Genomic DNA, 14410 nt, shown 5'->3' with positions numbered 1-14410 from the left:
GTTAGTATGTTTACAAAGGAGTTACACTGTCATGAAAAAAATGATTCTGTCATAAGGATAGGTGTGCTGGTACATGCCTGTAATTCCAGCACTTGGGAGGCTAAGACAGGAAGATCTCCTCAATTTCAAGGCTAGGATAGGCTACAGAGTTCCAGCCTAACCTGAGCTACAGAGTGAGACCCAGTCACAAAAACAGTTGTTTAATATAAAAATAAAGGGCAGGGGCTGGAGAGAGAGCACAGCGGTTAAGAACACTTACTGTTCTAGGGGACTGGAGAGATGACTCAGTGGTTAAGAACACTGTTCTTGCAGAAGACCCAAGTTTGAACCCCAGCACCCACATGGCAGCTAACAACTGTCCGTAACTCCAGTCCCAGGGGATCTGACAGCCTCTTCTGACCTCCTCAGGCATTGCAAGACACAGGTGCACTTACCTACATGCAGGCAATACATGCATGCACATTAAAAAATAGTTAAAAATAATAAAAAATACAGGCAAGTGAAAATGGCAAGGTGTCAAATTGCTTAAAAATATTTTATTATTTTTATTTTGTGTGTATGCATGTATTGCCTGCATGTAGTAAGTGCACCTGTGTCATGCAATGCCCACGGAGGACAGAAGAGGGCATTGGATCCCCCGAAACTGGAGTTATAGACAGTTGTTGGCTGCTATGTGGGTGCTGGAATTCTAACCCGTGTCTCCTGCAAGAACAGCCAGTGTTCTTAACTGCTGAGCCATCTCTCCAGCCCCAAGGTGTGAAATTGTAAATACAGCATAATCTCCAATGTATAGAGATGGGAAGGAAGCAGACCAAGGTTGTAACAGTGCCTACAGCCTTGTTGGAAGATGATGGGTAATTTTCATTTTCCTCTGAGGTTTCCAGACTCTACAGAAACATATATACATTTTATAATTGAAGAAGAAAGCCTCTGGGGCTGGGTATACAGAACTGAAAAAGATTACTCTTGGGTATGCAAACATCTATCCATCTGAGAATCACTGAGTGTGTACTGAGTGCCTACTGACTGACCATCTTGCTCCTCTAATTCAGAGTAAAATCCCTTGTCCCCTAATCATGCCAGTGCCACCCTCGCACTCCATCTACAGAGCATTTGTCTAAACACAAAAAATAAGTGTTGTAAAAATTGCTATCTTGTTTTTCAGTCCATTTCTACACTGAGAAAAATATCACTAAAGGATCTTAATGCTGAATTTCCCCAGCTCCTTTGCATGTAAAACACTACTTCAGGGGGCTGGAGAGATGGCTCAGCAGTTAAGAACACTAGTTGTTCTTGCAGAAGACCCGGGTTCAAATCCCAGCACCCACATGGCAGCTAACAACTATCTATAACTCCAGTTCCAGGGGATCTGACAGCCTCTTCTGACCTCCTTGGGCATTGCAGGACACAGGTCAATTCATACAGGCAATACATGAATACACATAAAATAAAACTAGCTGGGCGAGGTGGCACAAGTCTTTAATCCCAGCACTCGGGAGGCAGAGGCAAGCGGATCCTCTGTGAGTTCGAGGACAGCCTGGTCTACAGAGTGAGTTCCAGGTACCTGGAGATACAGGGAGACCCTGTCTCAAAAAGACCAAAAAATAAATAAATAAATAAAAATGATTTAAAAAAATTTTAAGTTAAAAAAAAAAAAAGGCACTACTTCCAGTAATGTTTTATGAGAGTTTCTCTGCATACTTTCTTCCTGCTCATCCCACCCCCCTTTCCAGTGGAAGAAAAGGAGGTGAGTTAGGGGTAGGTAGGGATGAGTCAGAGGAGAGTATGGAATCATCTTCACATCCAGCTAGTCAGGAAAGGGGACAAAGTGTATCTCCTTGCTGGATTTGAAGGGCACGGTTGGGTAGGAGGAGGTTCTCAACTGCACTGGGAGACAAGAATGTAAAGTCAGTGTCCCTGCAACATGAGGGAAATGAGGAGATGAAGAACCTAGGGGCAGGGCTGGATGATCAGTAGGTACTCAGTACACACTCAGTAGAACTGATAAAGACAGAAAAGCAACAGGGCAAGAAGGTGAGAAAATGGCAGAGAAGAATGGACCTTGTCCTGAGAAGTGGTGCTTCAGTGCCTGGAGTATCAAGTCCAGGCATCTGCCCAGGCCCTGAAGGATCCTAAGGAGTTTTGCCCTCATCTCAGTAGTAGATGACATGAAGAGTGAGATGAATCCCATGGCCGCCTCGCCTGCTCCCTCCTCCACCAATATGTCTTGTTTACCAAAGAGGCTCACTACTTTCTGCCTAGCTCAGGACAGCAAAACAAAGAAGGGAACGTGGCAGCCATGCATTGCTTGATTCCTGTCTGGCCATTACTAGCTGGGGCTTTCTGCCAGATGAAGAGGAGCAGACAGATCCGATCAGCCCGCCAAAGGAGAGAGGAATGCTCCAGAACGACAGCGGAAGCAGTTGTAACTACAAGGTGATTGCAGCGCAGGTGACACTTCCCAACATCACCAAAGATTGATGCAAATTGGTTTGGTTCTGACCCTGTCACACCAGGAAGGATAATGATTCCAGCGCCGGGAGAGGGAGGGGCACGTGGTGGGGGCCGAGAGGATTGGTGGCTCACTTCACATCTTCATTAATGATCTGAAAGGCAGGGGTAAACAGCATGCTAATGAAACCTGCAGACGATTGGTGTTACAAACCCCAGAGAGGACCTGAAAATCGCACAGTGAGACCCAGAGAGCTTAGAAATATGGTCAGGCGATTGTCAAATGATTCATCCTAGGAAAATGAAAGTAGACACGTCAGGAAAAAATGATGAAGGCCCTTCTAGGGGTGTGGCGGGGGGGACTGCAAGCCTGTAGAACAGATATGGGTGGCAGGGTTGGAAGGATGATATGCAGGGGGACATGGAAGAACTGGCCGTGATGACCCAGGAACAAATACCCTGGGCATTTCTCTTTGTGCACCTGGGGGCCAAGCAGGTTCCACTAGTCCACTGGCCTATGTCAGCTCCTGGATCCTCCAGCAAGGATGGGCTCCGACCAAGCATGAGCTGCGTTTATTTGCACTCAAGCCATCAAAGGGGGTGAGGGAGTAAGAAGCCATTTTGACCCATTTAGGGAAAGAAAGATTGTTCAACTTCATTGGCTTCCCACCCAGTAATCATTTCTTGGAGGTATAATTCAAATGCATTAAGTTCAGAAATCCTAAGTGAACAGCTCTGAGACACCCCCCTCCCATCCTTTTGAGGGATTCCCTACACCTCATCTAGCCTTGCTTTTCTTGCCTGAATGAGCACATCAGCAGTATCTATCTCATAACTAGGTTGTTAGGGTTAAATGAGATAGTAAACACTCAGATGTGGGTCCTACTGTTCACTGCCCTCTAATTCCACCCTCACCACCCCAGGCACCAAGGTGCTCATTGGGGCCTGGGTTTCACACTCCCACACCGTGGTAGCGGGAGGTGAGCTGAGGCCCCTGGTGGCTCTGGGCGCCAAATCTCAACCCAGGCCAGGGATGAGATTTGGCCACATCTCAACCACACTCCCACACCGTGGCAGCAGGAAGTGAACTGAGGCCCTGGTGGCTCTGGGCACCAAATCTCAACGACCAAGGCCAGGGATGATTTTCAACACACTGCCCTCTAATTTTATTGCCTAAGCTTTACTCTTTACTTTTCAAGGAAGTAAATATATTTTTTTTTTGGTCTTTTTGAGACAGGGTCTCCCTGTATGTGGCCCCAGCTGGGCTGGAACTTGCTATGTAGACAATGCTGGCCTCAAACTCACAGAGATCCGCCTGCCTCTGCCTCCCTAGTGCTGGGATTAAAGGCATGCGCCACCACGCCCAGCTTATTTTCATTTTTTTTATGTGTATAAGTGTATTACATGCATGCATGCATGCAAGCGCATTCATGTCAGAAGAGAGCGTCGGATCCCCTAGAACTGGAGTCATGAACAATCATTAGCTGCCATGTGGGTGATGGGAATTGAACCTGGGTCCTCTGCAAGAGCAGCCAGTGCTCCCACCCACTGAGGCATCTCTCCAACCCCCTATCTTAAACTTCTTAAATCCTGTTTACAGGATGATACCCTAGAAACACACATCTGTTTTTTTTGTTGTTGGTTTTTTTTTTTTTTTTTTGGTTTTTTTTTTTTTTTTTTTGGTCTTTTTGAGACAGGGTCTCCCTGTAGCCCCAGCTGTCCTGGAACTCACTATGTAGACCAGGCTGGCCTCGAACTCACAGAGATCCGCCTGCCTCTTGCCTCCGAGTGCTGGGATTAAAGGCGTGCGCCACCACGCCCTGCTGTTTTGTTTCTTTTTTAAAAAAAAAATTAATTTTGCTTTGGGGCTGGAGAGGTGGCTCAGTGGTTAAGAACACTGTTCTTGCAGAAGACCCGGGTTTGAATCCCAGCACCCACATGGCAGCTAACAACTGTAACTCCAGTTCCAGGGGATCTGACAGCCTCTTCTGTCCTCCCAGGGCTTTGCATGACATGGGTGCACTTACCTACATGCAGGCAATACACACACATAAAATAATAAATTTAAAAAATTTTTTGGCTTTTTGAGACAGGGTATCCTTATTTTTTAATTATTTTTGTTTTATGAGTATGAGTTAGTTATGCCTGCATATATGTAAGTGCATCACATGCATGCAGTGCCCATGAAAGCTAGAAGAGGGTATCAAATTCCCTATAATTGGAATTATGAATGGTTGTAAGCCTCCATGTAGGTGCTGGAAACCAAACCTGGGTCTTCTGGAAGAACAGCAAGTGCTCTTAACTACTGAACCATCTCTCCAGCATTCCCTCCTCTTGTTTTATTTCTTAAGACAGACAGGGTCTTGCTATGTAGACTTTGAACTGGGGATCCTCCTGTCTCAGTCTCCTGAGCTCTGCGAATACAGATGTACTTCACCATACCTGGTTTAGAATCTCCTCTTTTCTCCTTCTGAAATAAGGTCTCACTGTGCAGCCCTGGCTGACCTGGAATTTGCTGTGTAGGCTAAGCTGGCTTTGAATGCACAGAGATCCATCAGCCTCTGCCTCCTGAGTGCTGGGACTAAAGGTATGTGCCACCATGTCCCACCTATTTTCAATTGCTTTCTTTAGAATGAAACAAAAACAAAATCCTGATGTCACAGTTTTAGGGTAATAAAACATTCTGAGCTGGGATCTCTGTGAGATCAAGACCAGCCTTGTCTACACAGCGAGTTCCATGCCACCTGGGGCTACAGGGAGAGCCAAGTCATGTATCCTAGGCAAGCACCAAACTCTCTACTTAGCCAAGGATGACCTTGTACTTCTGATCCTCTTGCCTCCACCTCCTGAGTTTTGAAGTTCCAGGTATGCACCTCCATTCCTGGTTTATGCGGTGCTGGGAATCAAACTCAGGACTTCATGCATGCTAGGCAAGTATTCTACCAACTCAGCCTATAATCTGGGTTTGAATTAGGGTCACTAACTCTCCAGTTTGCTGTAAACCCAGGAGTTTCCTGGGACCAGGGACAGTCCTGCAAATAGGACAGTTAACTATTCTACTTTGAATCCAGGTTCTGCTTTTGATAGGTTTAGGAGCCAGGCCTGGTGGTGCAGTCTCTGTTGATTTCCACTTCTAGGCACATGCCCAATAGAAATGAGTGCTAATGTCCACCAGCAGACATTGGCAAGAATATTGACAGCACTTCATTCATGCAAATGAAAATAACCAAAAAGTCAAGCAAATGGATCAATTCTTATTACAGTTTATTTCTTTAAGTATGTGTGTGTATGCCACATATATGCTATGGCATATGTCTGGAGGTCAAAGGACAATTTGTGAGAGTTAGTTCTCTCCCTCTGTCATGTGGGTCCCAGAGAACAAATGCAAATTGTCAGGCTTAGTATCAAATGCCTTTACTCAATGAGCCATCTCACTGGCCCCAAAACAGATAAATTGTATATTCATATAATGGAATGCCATTCAGCAATAGAAAAATAGCAGGCTACCATGCTGCTTCACACACACTTGAAGGGAACGCACACACTGATGGAAAGGAAGGATTGTAGCAGATATTAGAGTACACACACACTGACTACACTTGTATCAAGTTCTACACAGACACTAGTCTGGAGAGGTAGAAGGCAGACAGAACAGTTGTTCCTTTGGGGTCTTGTCTGGAAAGGGCACAAGGGTATGAGTTTGGGTCTGAGTAGTTTGAGCTGGGCAGTAAACCTTCATCCACTTTACTACCTGTAAGCTGTGCTTCAAAACAAAAGCACTTAAGGTTCTCTGATCCTCCAAAGGGAAACATCAATGAAACTGATGATTTTCATATTTCCATCCACAGACCCATGGGCACTCTTTGGGGCAATAACAGGGGGGACCTAGAGGGTCCCAGGCTCATCCTAGGTTGAACTTTGTCAGCTGCCTGTCAGCCATGCTCCCATTGCAACTGATTGTAGGGCCAGGGAGCCTGTCATGTGAACTTGACATAGAGGAGAGCTGTTAGCCAAACTCCAGGAGTCCCACACTTCATCCTTGGGCCCTGTTGTGAAGGAGGAACACAGTGTGTCCGGTCCTTACTAGAACTCAGAGCAAGGATCAGATCTGGGCTGCTGTGTTTCTCCAGACCCTGACATACCATGAGTGTGCTTAGTGCACAGTTACCAAGTGGATGCCTGAATCCAGCCACCTAAGGCATTAATTGCCTAAATTCTTTCCAGATAGAGCTAACCACTGCGTCAAAGCCAAACATGAATGCATGTGTGTATACCTATAAGTTCCTGTGTGTGAGTGCAGGCATGTAAATACCATGGCATATATGAGGATCAAAAGACAATCTCTGGTGTTGGTCCTTGCCTTCCACCTTGAGACAGGTTCCTTGTTCTCTACCAAGAGCTTACAGGGGTCTGCCTGTCTCTGTCTCCCTTCTTACTATTGGAGTGCTGGGGTTACAGATACACACTGGCACATCCCGCTTTATGTGGGTTCTGGGAGATGGAACTACGGTCCTCAAACTTGTACATTAACCACTTTCTTCACTGAGCCATCTCTCCTGCAACAATGTGATATAGCCAAAGAGGACCCTTGCAAGATCCTACTCTGCTGTTTGGACTTAAGATTTCCAAAATTGTGAGCTAATGAGCCTCATTTCTTTAAAGAAAAGAAAAGGCTGTAAGTGCTCAGTAATTACACATGGTACTAGACAGTGTAGAACCACACACTTCTCCATCCTTATAGGACAGCAGTAGATTCTAGATGATCCTTCAGCCTTAGATCATTTAAGGGATGGGAGGAAGAAGTGAGGTGGGTATGACTGGGCCACCAGGCTTCATTCACCAGAGCTACTCTGCCTTTATAGGCAGATTTTTTTTTTTCGTTTGGTGTTTTTGAGACAGGGTCTCCCTGTAGCCCCAGCTGGCCTGGAACTATGTAGACTAGGCTGGTCTTGAACTCACAGAGATCTGCCTACCTCTGCCTCCCAAGTTCTGGAACTAAAGGCATGTGCAACCACACCCAGCTATAGGCAGATTTTAAGTTAGTTTATTTGGAAAATTTTTTTTAATATTTTATTTATTATTTTATTTTATGTGTATGAGTGTATTGCTCGCATGTATGCGAGTGCACCCGTGTCCTGCAATGCTGAGGTCAGAAGAGGGTGTCAGATTCCCCTGGAACTGGAGTTAAGGACAGTTCGTAGCCTTCATGTGGATGCTGGGAATTGAACCCGGGTCCTCTGCAAGAGCAGTCAGTGCTCTTAACCACTGAGCCATCTCTCCAGCCCCAATTTTGTTGTTTTTTAATTTTCAAATATATTTTAAAAATACAAACCATATCTTAAAGTTTTTAAAAAGATTTGCTTATTATTTTTTATGCGTATGGGTGTTTTGCCTGCATGTATATGTGTATACCACATGAGTGCCTGCAGAGCCAGAAGAGGATGTCAGATCCCCTGGAACTGGAGTTATAGTCAGTTGTGATCCCCTGGAACTGGAGTTACAGTCAGTTGTGAGCTGCCATGTGGGTGCTGTGAACCAAACCCAGGTCCTCTGCAAGAGCAGCCAGTGCTCATAACTACTGAGCTACCTCTCCATCCCTGACAAACCATATTTTAAATGATCAGATTGTGAAAACTATATATCCTTCCCATGCCTTAGCTCTTGGGCCACTAGTGATCTGCTTGGAGCTACACACTTCCCCCATTTTAATGTATCTTGGATCTTATTCATATTGGCACATGTAGATTTAATAGCTACATACTATTTGACTATGTGAGCATGCCATAATTTAGTCAGTGATGGACATCTAGGTTACTTCTAGTCTTCTGCCAACTGGGGTCTGCAATTAAGTACTGAAAACTATGTTGTGGTGTATTTAAGTCCTCAAGCATGTACAAATATATCCAGAGGATGTATCACCATTAAAGAACTGCTGGGTCAAAAGTCAGGTATACTTTAAATGTTAATGCATATTCCATAATACATATTTAGGTCCTCCTAAAGAGGGTGTAACAACAAGGTCTTTTCCCATACCCTCAAGCACTGCTGCGGTTGGGCATGCGGTTTTCCACACAGTAACAGGCTTCCGTTGCCTCCCATGACCCCAAGATCCATCTGCCCGCTTAGCTGGTCTTCATGTCACTTCTTTCTGCTACCAAGATAACATTTTAAAATTTTCTATGTTATTTATAATTGTTGCTGTATGTGATGTGTGTGTGCCACAGCGTACACATGGAGGTCAGAAGACAACCTTCAGGAGTCATTCTTCCCTTCCACCATGAGTTCCAGGGATGGAACCCTCAGCTCATCAAGTTTGGGCATCAAGCACTTCTACCTGCTGAGCTGTCTTACCAGCCTAATAGTTAACATTTAATTGAGCACTTGCTAGGCCTCCAAGTGTTGGTCTGAATCCTTTGCTTCTGGGTCTGGTGGACTGTTCAAAATAGCCTCATGAGGTAAGGAGATATTGCTATTCCTATTTTACAGATCAAGAACTTAATTTTTTTTACTTTTTTTTTAATGTGTATGGGTATATTGTGTATTGTGTGCATGTATGCAAGTGCACCCGTGTTGTGCAATGCCCACAGAAGGCAGAAGAGGGTATCAGATCCCCCGAAACTGGAGTTACCAATGGTTGTTAGCTACCATGTGGGTGCTAGGATTCGAACCCCAGTCATCTGCAAGAACAGTCAGTGCTCTTAACCACTCACTGAGCCATCTCTCCAGTCCCAGAAACTTAGATTAAAGAACTCCTTTGTGGTCGCCTAGATTTAGTAGAGCTGGGATTCAACCACAGGTGGGCCTCACTCCAAAGTCTATGCCCCTGGCCCCTCCCCACTGCATGGACCCCAGGCTTTCCCCTCCTCCTGTTAGGATCCCCCACCCACTTGGGTACCTTTGCCTGGTGTAATGAGCCCTCCACTACTATTCACTCTCCTTCCTAGGAGCCAGGGAAGACCCTCCATTTGGGACCCTCCTTCCCTTTCTACCTTCATTTCCTCTATTCTTGACCTTGGGACTGCCCCACGTGAACCCCTGGGTCTTCCCAGCCCTCTCCTAGGTGATGCCTCAGGCTTTGGGGCTAGAACTGTGGAGGGAGAAATAACGGCTACCATCACCTGACCCCACTCAGCCAATTCACAAAGACAGGATGTCAAGTTAATGAGCCTGTGGGCCTCTAATTAGCTGTCAATTACCTCAAATTAATCAACTCCTCGCCTAATTAAGCATTATCGGCAGGTGGGCACAAAGCAGACCATTGTGTGGGAGCCATGAGAAAAGCTAGGCTGGCAAACTTGGTTAGGATCAGCACTATGCCCCGTGCCCGCCTCCCCACAGAGCTCAGCTACCAGCCCGGCTGAGAGACTCAGGGGCCCTCTGCCCAAAACTGTCCCTAGCACTGGGGTCCCCAGGGCCTCCTGGGAAGCTGGGAGGTGAAGAGCTTAGAAGCAGGTAGGACGTTAGGGAAGTGGCACGGTAGGAACTGAAGGCCTTGGAGAAGTCCCCTGACCAGCCCCTGACACTTGAGATCCTGGGCAGGAGCTGAGCTAAGGGTGGGCAAGGAGGAGGCTGGGAGTTCAAGCTGGTGCTGGCAGAGTCAGCTTCTAATCCTGGCCCTGCCTCTTGTGAGCTCTGTGAGCCAGGAAACGACTTAACTTCTTGGAGCCACTTTTCCATTCTAAAAAATGAGAATCATTTTTAAGGCCTTCCTGGGTCTCCCTGAGGTTGAGAGTCTGCATGTGAAGCGCCTGGCGCAAGCTCTCAGTGCATTAGGTAGTGGCAACAGTGGAGGCCGGTGAGTCCACACCCTGGCATGATTCACCTAAAACTGCACAAGGTATAGTGCATCCCCCAAATCTGAACCTCCAGGCTCTGTAAGTCTCCAGCTTTCAGTGCACCCCTGGAAAATGTGATTTGGCTATAACATGCCAGGTGTTGGAGGCTGGGGCGTCCTTGCTGCCACCAAATCTGCCCTCTCCACCTCCCCACACCTCCAGGAACTCAGGGTTCAGGTGACCCTCTGCTCTCACAGGGAGCCCTGAGTGCCACATATAGCTCAGCAGATGAAGTAATCATAGGTCCCTAACTAAAGGCCCAGAAGAAGAGGACAGATGAAGATTCTTTCCAACTTGAATCTTAAGGCTACAGGGCCTAAGGTGAGGGAGCCTCGAGATAGCCCTTGGATACTGAGGTCACGTTCCTGATTATGGTCCTGGTAGCAGAATAGTTCCCACTCTCCCCACAGGGCAGGGTGAGCTTAAAGGTCAGGGGATGACAATGACACAGTAATGGTCATATCCATGCAAATTCTCCCCCATTACCCCACCTCAACCCTTGTCATTTGTATTGCCTACCTCCACCCCAGTACAGGACACCTTCCTGCCCTCTGAAAGCTTGGAAACATTTCCCCATCCCTAGCATAAATCAGTCAGTTAGCAAACACTTAATGTGCCTGCTGATTAAAGCTCATAATGGAAGGGGATATGGTTAGGTAAGCACAAATCATTAATATCTGCTCTGGAGAGGCAAGGAACAGAAGAGGGGTAACAATTAAGTGCCTACTATGTGCTGGCAGGAGTAGCATGTAAGAAATTCAATGAATGTATGACTTCCATGTACTGTCTGCTGAATTGTTTATCAAGATAGATATATACAATGTTTGCTTAGACAAGGTTTCACTATGTAGCCCAGGTTGGCCTCAAACTCTGTAGTCTTCCTGCCTGAGCTTTCCAAATGCTGGCATTTCAGGTGTGAGCCACCATGCCCAGCTACATACAGTTTCTGAAACTCCTTAACACAAAAGGTATAGAGTGCCTGTGTGCTTTTCTCACACTGTTCTCCAGCCATTTGCTCCCTTTCTTAGAACCAACTAGTAACCAGTTGTCATATACCTTCTAAAGATTTTTTTTTTTAATTATATAGGGCCAGGCATGGTGACACATGCCTTTAATCCCCGCACTTAGGAGGCAGAGGCAGGCAAATCTCTGTGAGTTCAAGGCCAGCCTAGTGTACATAGTGAGTTCCAGGCCAGCTGGAGCTATAGGGAGACCCTCTCTCGAAAATACAAAAGTAAAATAAAATAATAATAAAATATTTTTAAAATAAATGAAAATCTTTTTAATTTATTTATTTATTATTTTTTTAATTTTGTGTGTATGAATGTATTGCTTGCATGTAGGTAAGTACACCCGTGTCCTGCAATGCCCGTGGAGGACAGAAGAGGCTGTTGGATCCCCTGGAACTGGAGTTACAGATAGGTGTTAGCTGCCATGTGGGTGCTGGGATTCAAACCTGGGTCTTCTGCAGAAAAAAAACAATGTCTTCTGCAAGAACAACCAGTGTTCTTAACCGCTGAGCCGTCTCTCCAGCCCCTAAAAATCTTTTTTTAATTACATAAAATAACCACAGCCCAAGAGATAATGTGATTAAATGTAAGATGTCATCTCAGATGAGCACCTGGGACAGAAAAATGAGCATTAAGCAAAACTAAAGAAATTCAAATAAAGCACAGACTTCAGTTAAAGCTAATGTATTTTGTTTTTATTTTTGTGTATTTTCTTCTGTTTTTCTTCATTAGTCATAAAAATGTACCACACCAATGTCAAATAATAAGGGAAACTGTGCAGGGTGTATGGCCATGCTGTATTCTTTTCACAACCTTCCTCTAAATTTCTTTAAAAATTGTTTTTAAGTACTTTTAAAACATACAGATAGTGAGATTAATAAAGCCTCAATTCATGTAAAAGCACTAGTAGTTGTAGGGGCCAATATGTAGGATCCTGAGTCAAATACTGTAGGTGAATAATGAGAAATTTGCATTTGTTTTACTGAATGGGTTCTTTGGTCTGAAAATTTGGAACTGCTGTCCTCCTCCCACCCTATCAGTCGACCACGAGGAAAATGCTCTGGTTTAAGAGGAACTGATTTCTCGGGTTCTTCCAGATGCCTCAGGCACTCTTGGCATCAGTTGTCCACACCTGGCAGAACTCTGGCTGGGTCTAAATCACCGGTCCATCACTGCGAGCCCAGGCAGACTTGGAAGCGCCCGAGCTACCGCGCCATCACCACTAGAGGGAGCCGCCAGCGACCCAAGGCTCTCCACTGTGTTTTCCCGCCCTCCAATGGCTTGGAGGAGAAAGAGCCCTCCTCCTGTGATAGTAAGAGGGACTTAGCGCGGTAACGGAGATGGGCTTGTGAATATGAACAAAATACCATACATGTGAATGAAACTCACTGTTATGTATAATTAATATATACTAATAAAAACTTTTTTTTTAAGTGAGGCTCAGACCTGTGGTCTTGACCTGGGAGACTGCCCAGAAGCCCACTCCCCCGGGGGGGGGGGGGGGGAATCATGCTGCGCTGTTGCTTCCATTTTACCAATAAGCCACACAGGAGCTAACAGACCTGTCCAAGGTTACACAGCTGGCACACCCAGAAACCCAGGGGACCTGGCTTTGGACCTCCCTACCTTGGAAGTTTTCCCTCAGAGTCTCAAGCACCCTTACTGTAGCCTTCTATCGTGGGAAACCAAGGCATAGGGCAAGGACAGAGCACAGTGTGCGGGTGGCCCAGTCTGTCAGGGGTGGGCAGAAGGCTAAGCCTGGGAGGCCAGCCCCTTGGCAGACGGCCACAGCAGGAAAGCCTTCGGGGTAGGAAGAGGCAGAGGGGTGCCAGCCTGTCCCCAAGACAGGAAGGATCTGCTGGTGACTCTCCCAGGCATGGGTGACAGCTGCAGCCTTGAGTAGGACGGAGGCCCCACATGATAATAACTTTCACTCACTGTCTGGAGGGTAATCTCATTGCTCTACATGGACCCTCTGGGACCACCCTCCCTAGTCTCCCTCTTAATCCTCCCTCTGGGACTAGTTCAAGATCCTCTTCAGCAGCCCCTTCCAGGCCAGGCACATGCAGAACCCACACTGCAATCTTCGTCAGACCACCTGTGCTCCATCCCTAGGGTCCCAAAGGGAGGGCCAGGAGGAATGAAGGGCCAGTCTCTTTCACCTTTTCCCCTCCACCCTTGACCATGTCTACCAGTTGCCCAAGCACTTCCTGGCCTTCCTTCGGGCTCTCTGCTTCATGCGTCTCTTGTTAGTGTTTTGTTTGTTTGTTTGTTTCTTTGTTTTCCTGTGTTGGGAATGGAGCCCAGGGCCTCACACATGCTAGACAACCTCCTGCTCCTTTCTAAGCAACTTCCAAGGCTTTTGTTTTAGTTTCTGTCACTGTGGAGAAAGAGCCTGTGTCCACAGTAAAACAAAGACAAGAGCTCCCCCTTCATACAGCTGCCCTGAAGCTAGGAAGAGACACTGTATAGAGTGCTCAGCCCAGCATCTGGCAAAGGGACCCTCAGGGTATTGGTGCTAATTTGGTGATTATCAGTGATACAGGCCTTGGCCCTCACAGGCCAAAGAAACCCCTGGCGAGGGCAAGTGTGAGAGGCAGACTTGGACTCAATGTTTACTGTCCTCATAAGAGTGTTGGGAGCCCTTTGCACCCCCCAGCCTTATATAGTATTCTTTAGACTGGAGCTTCACAGCATGCTTTCAAGGTCCTGTCCTTACTCCCATTTTGCAGATGTGGCAACTAAGATTAATGGACAGCTCACACTGTGATACAGCTGGAATCCAATATGGCTCTACTCAAGAATTCTCTAGGGCATTCTACTGCCTCTTAGGATCTGTTAAAAAGCAAAGCTGACTCCCAAAATAACTATCCCCTATAGTGGTATGCTCCCCATTTTCTGGAAGTAGACAGTGTGATGCTGGAGGGCCCATAGCTAGCCCCACCTCCCATATAGCTAGCCTGTGCACACGAGGGGCCCCTTTGGCCCTGGGCCTCCCTCTCCCCCACCTTCTGCTGCTATTCCTCATTTACATAAATTATCTCTCCCCAATTATCCATCCAGCTGTCCCCCAACGGTGATCTGTGAATGAATTAAAAACAGAATATAATTTAA

General features: G+C 46.4%; 1 pseudogene; it reads right to left on the bottom strand.

The window, feature by feature from the left end:
* Positions 1-3384: 3384 nt before the first annotated feature.
* LOC115067111 lies at positions 3385-3500 on the bottom strand (annotated as a pseudogene).
* Between the last annotated feature and the right edge of the window lie 10910 nt (positions 3501-14410).

Source organism: Nannospalax galili, unplaced genomic scaffold (genome assembly GCF_000622305.1).
Source record: "Nannospalax galili isolate Female #2095 unplaced genomic scaffold, S.galili_v1.0 scaffold24, whole genome shotgun sequence".
NCBI classification, from domain to species: domain Eukaryota; kingdom Metazoa; phylum Chordata; class Mammalia; order Rodentia; family Spalacidae; genus Nannospalax; species Nannospalax galili.
This window is presented reverse-complemented; position numbering and strand designations above follow the sequence as displayed.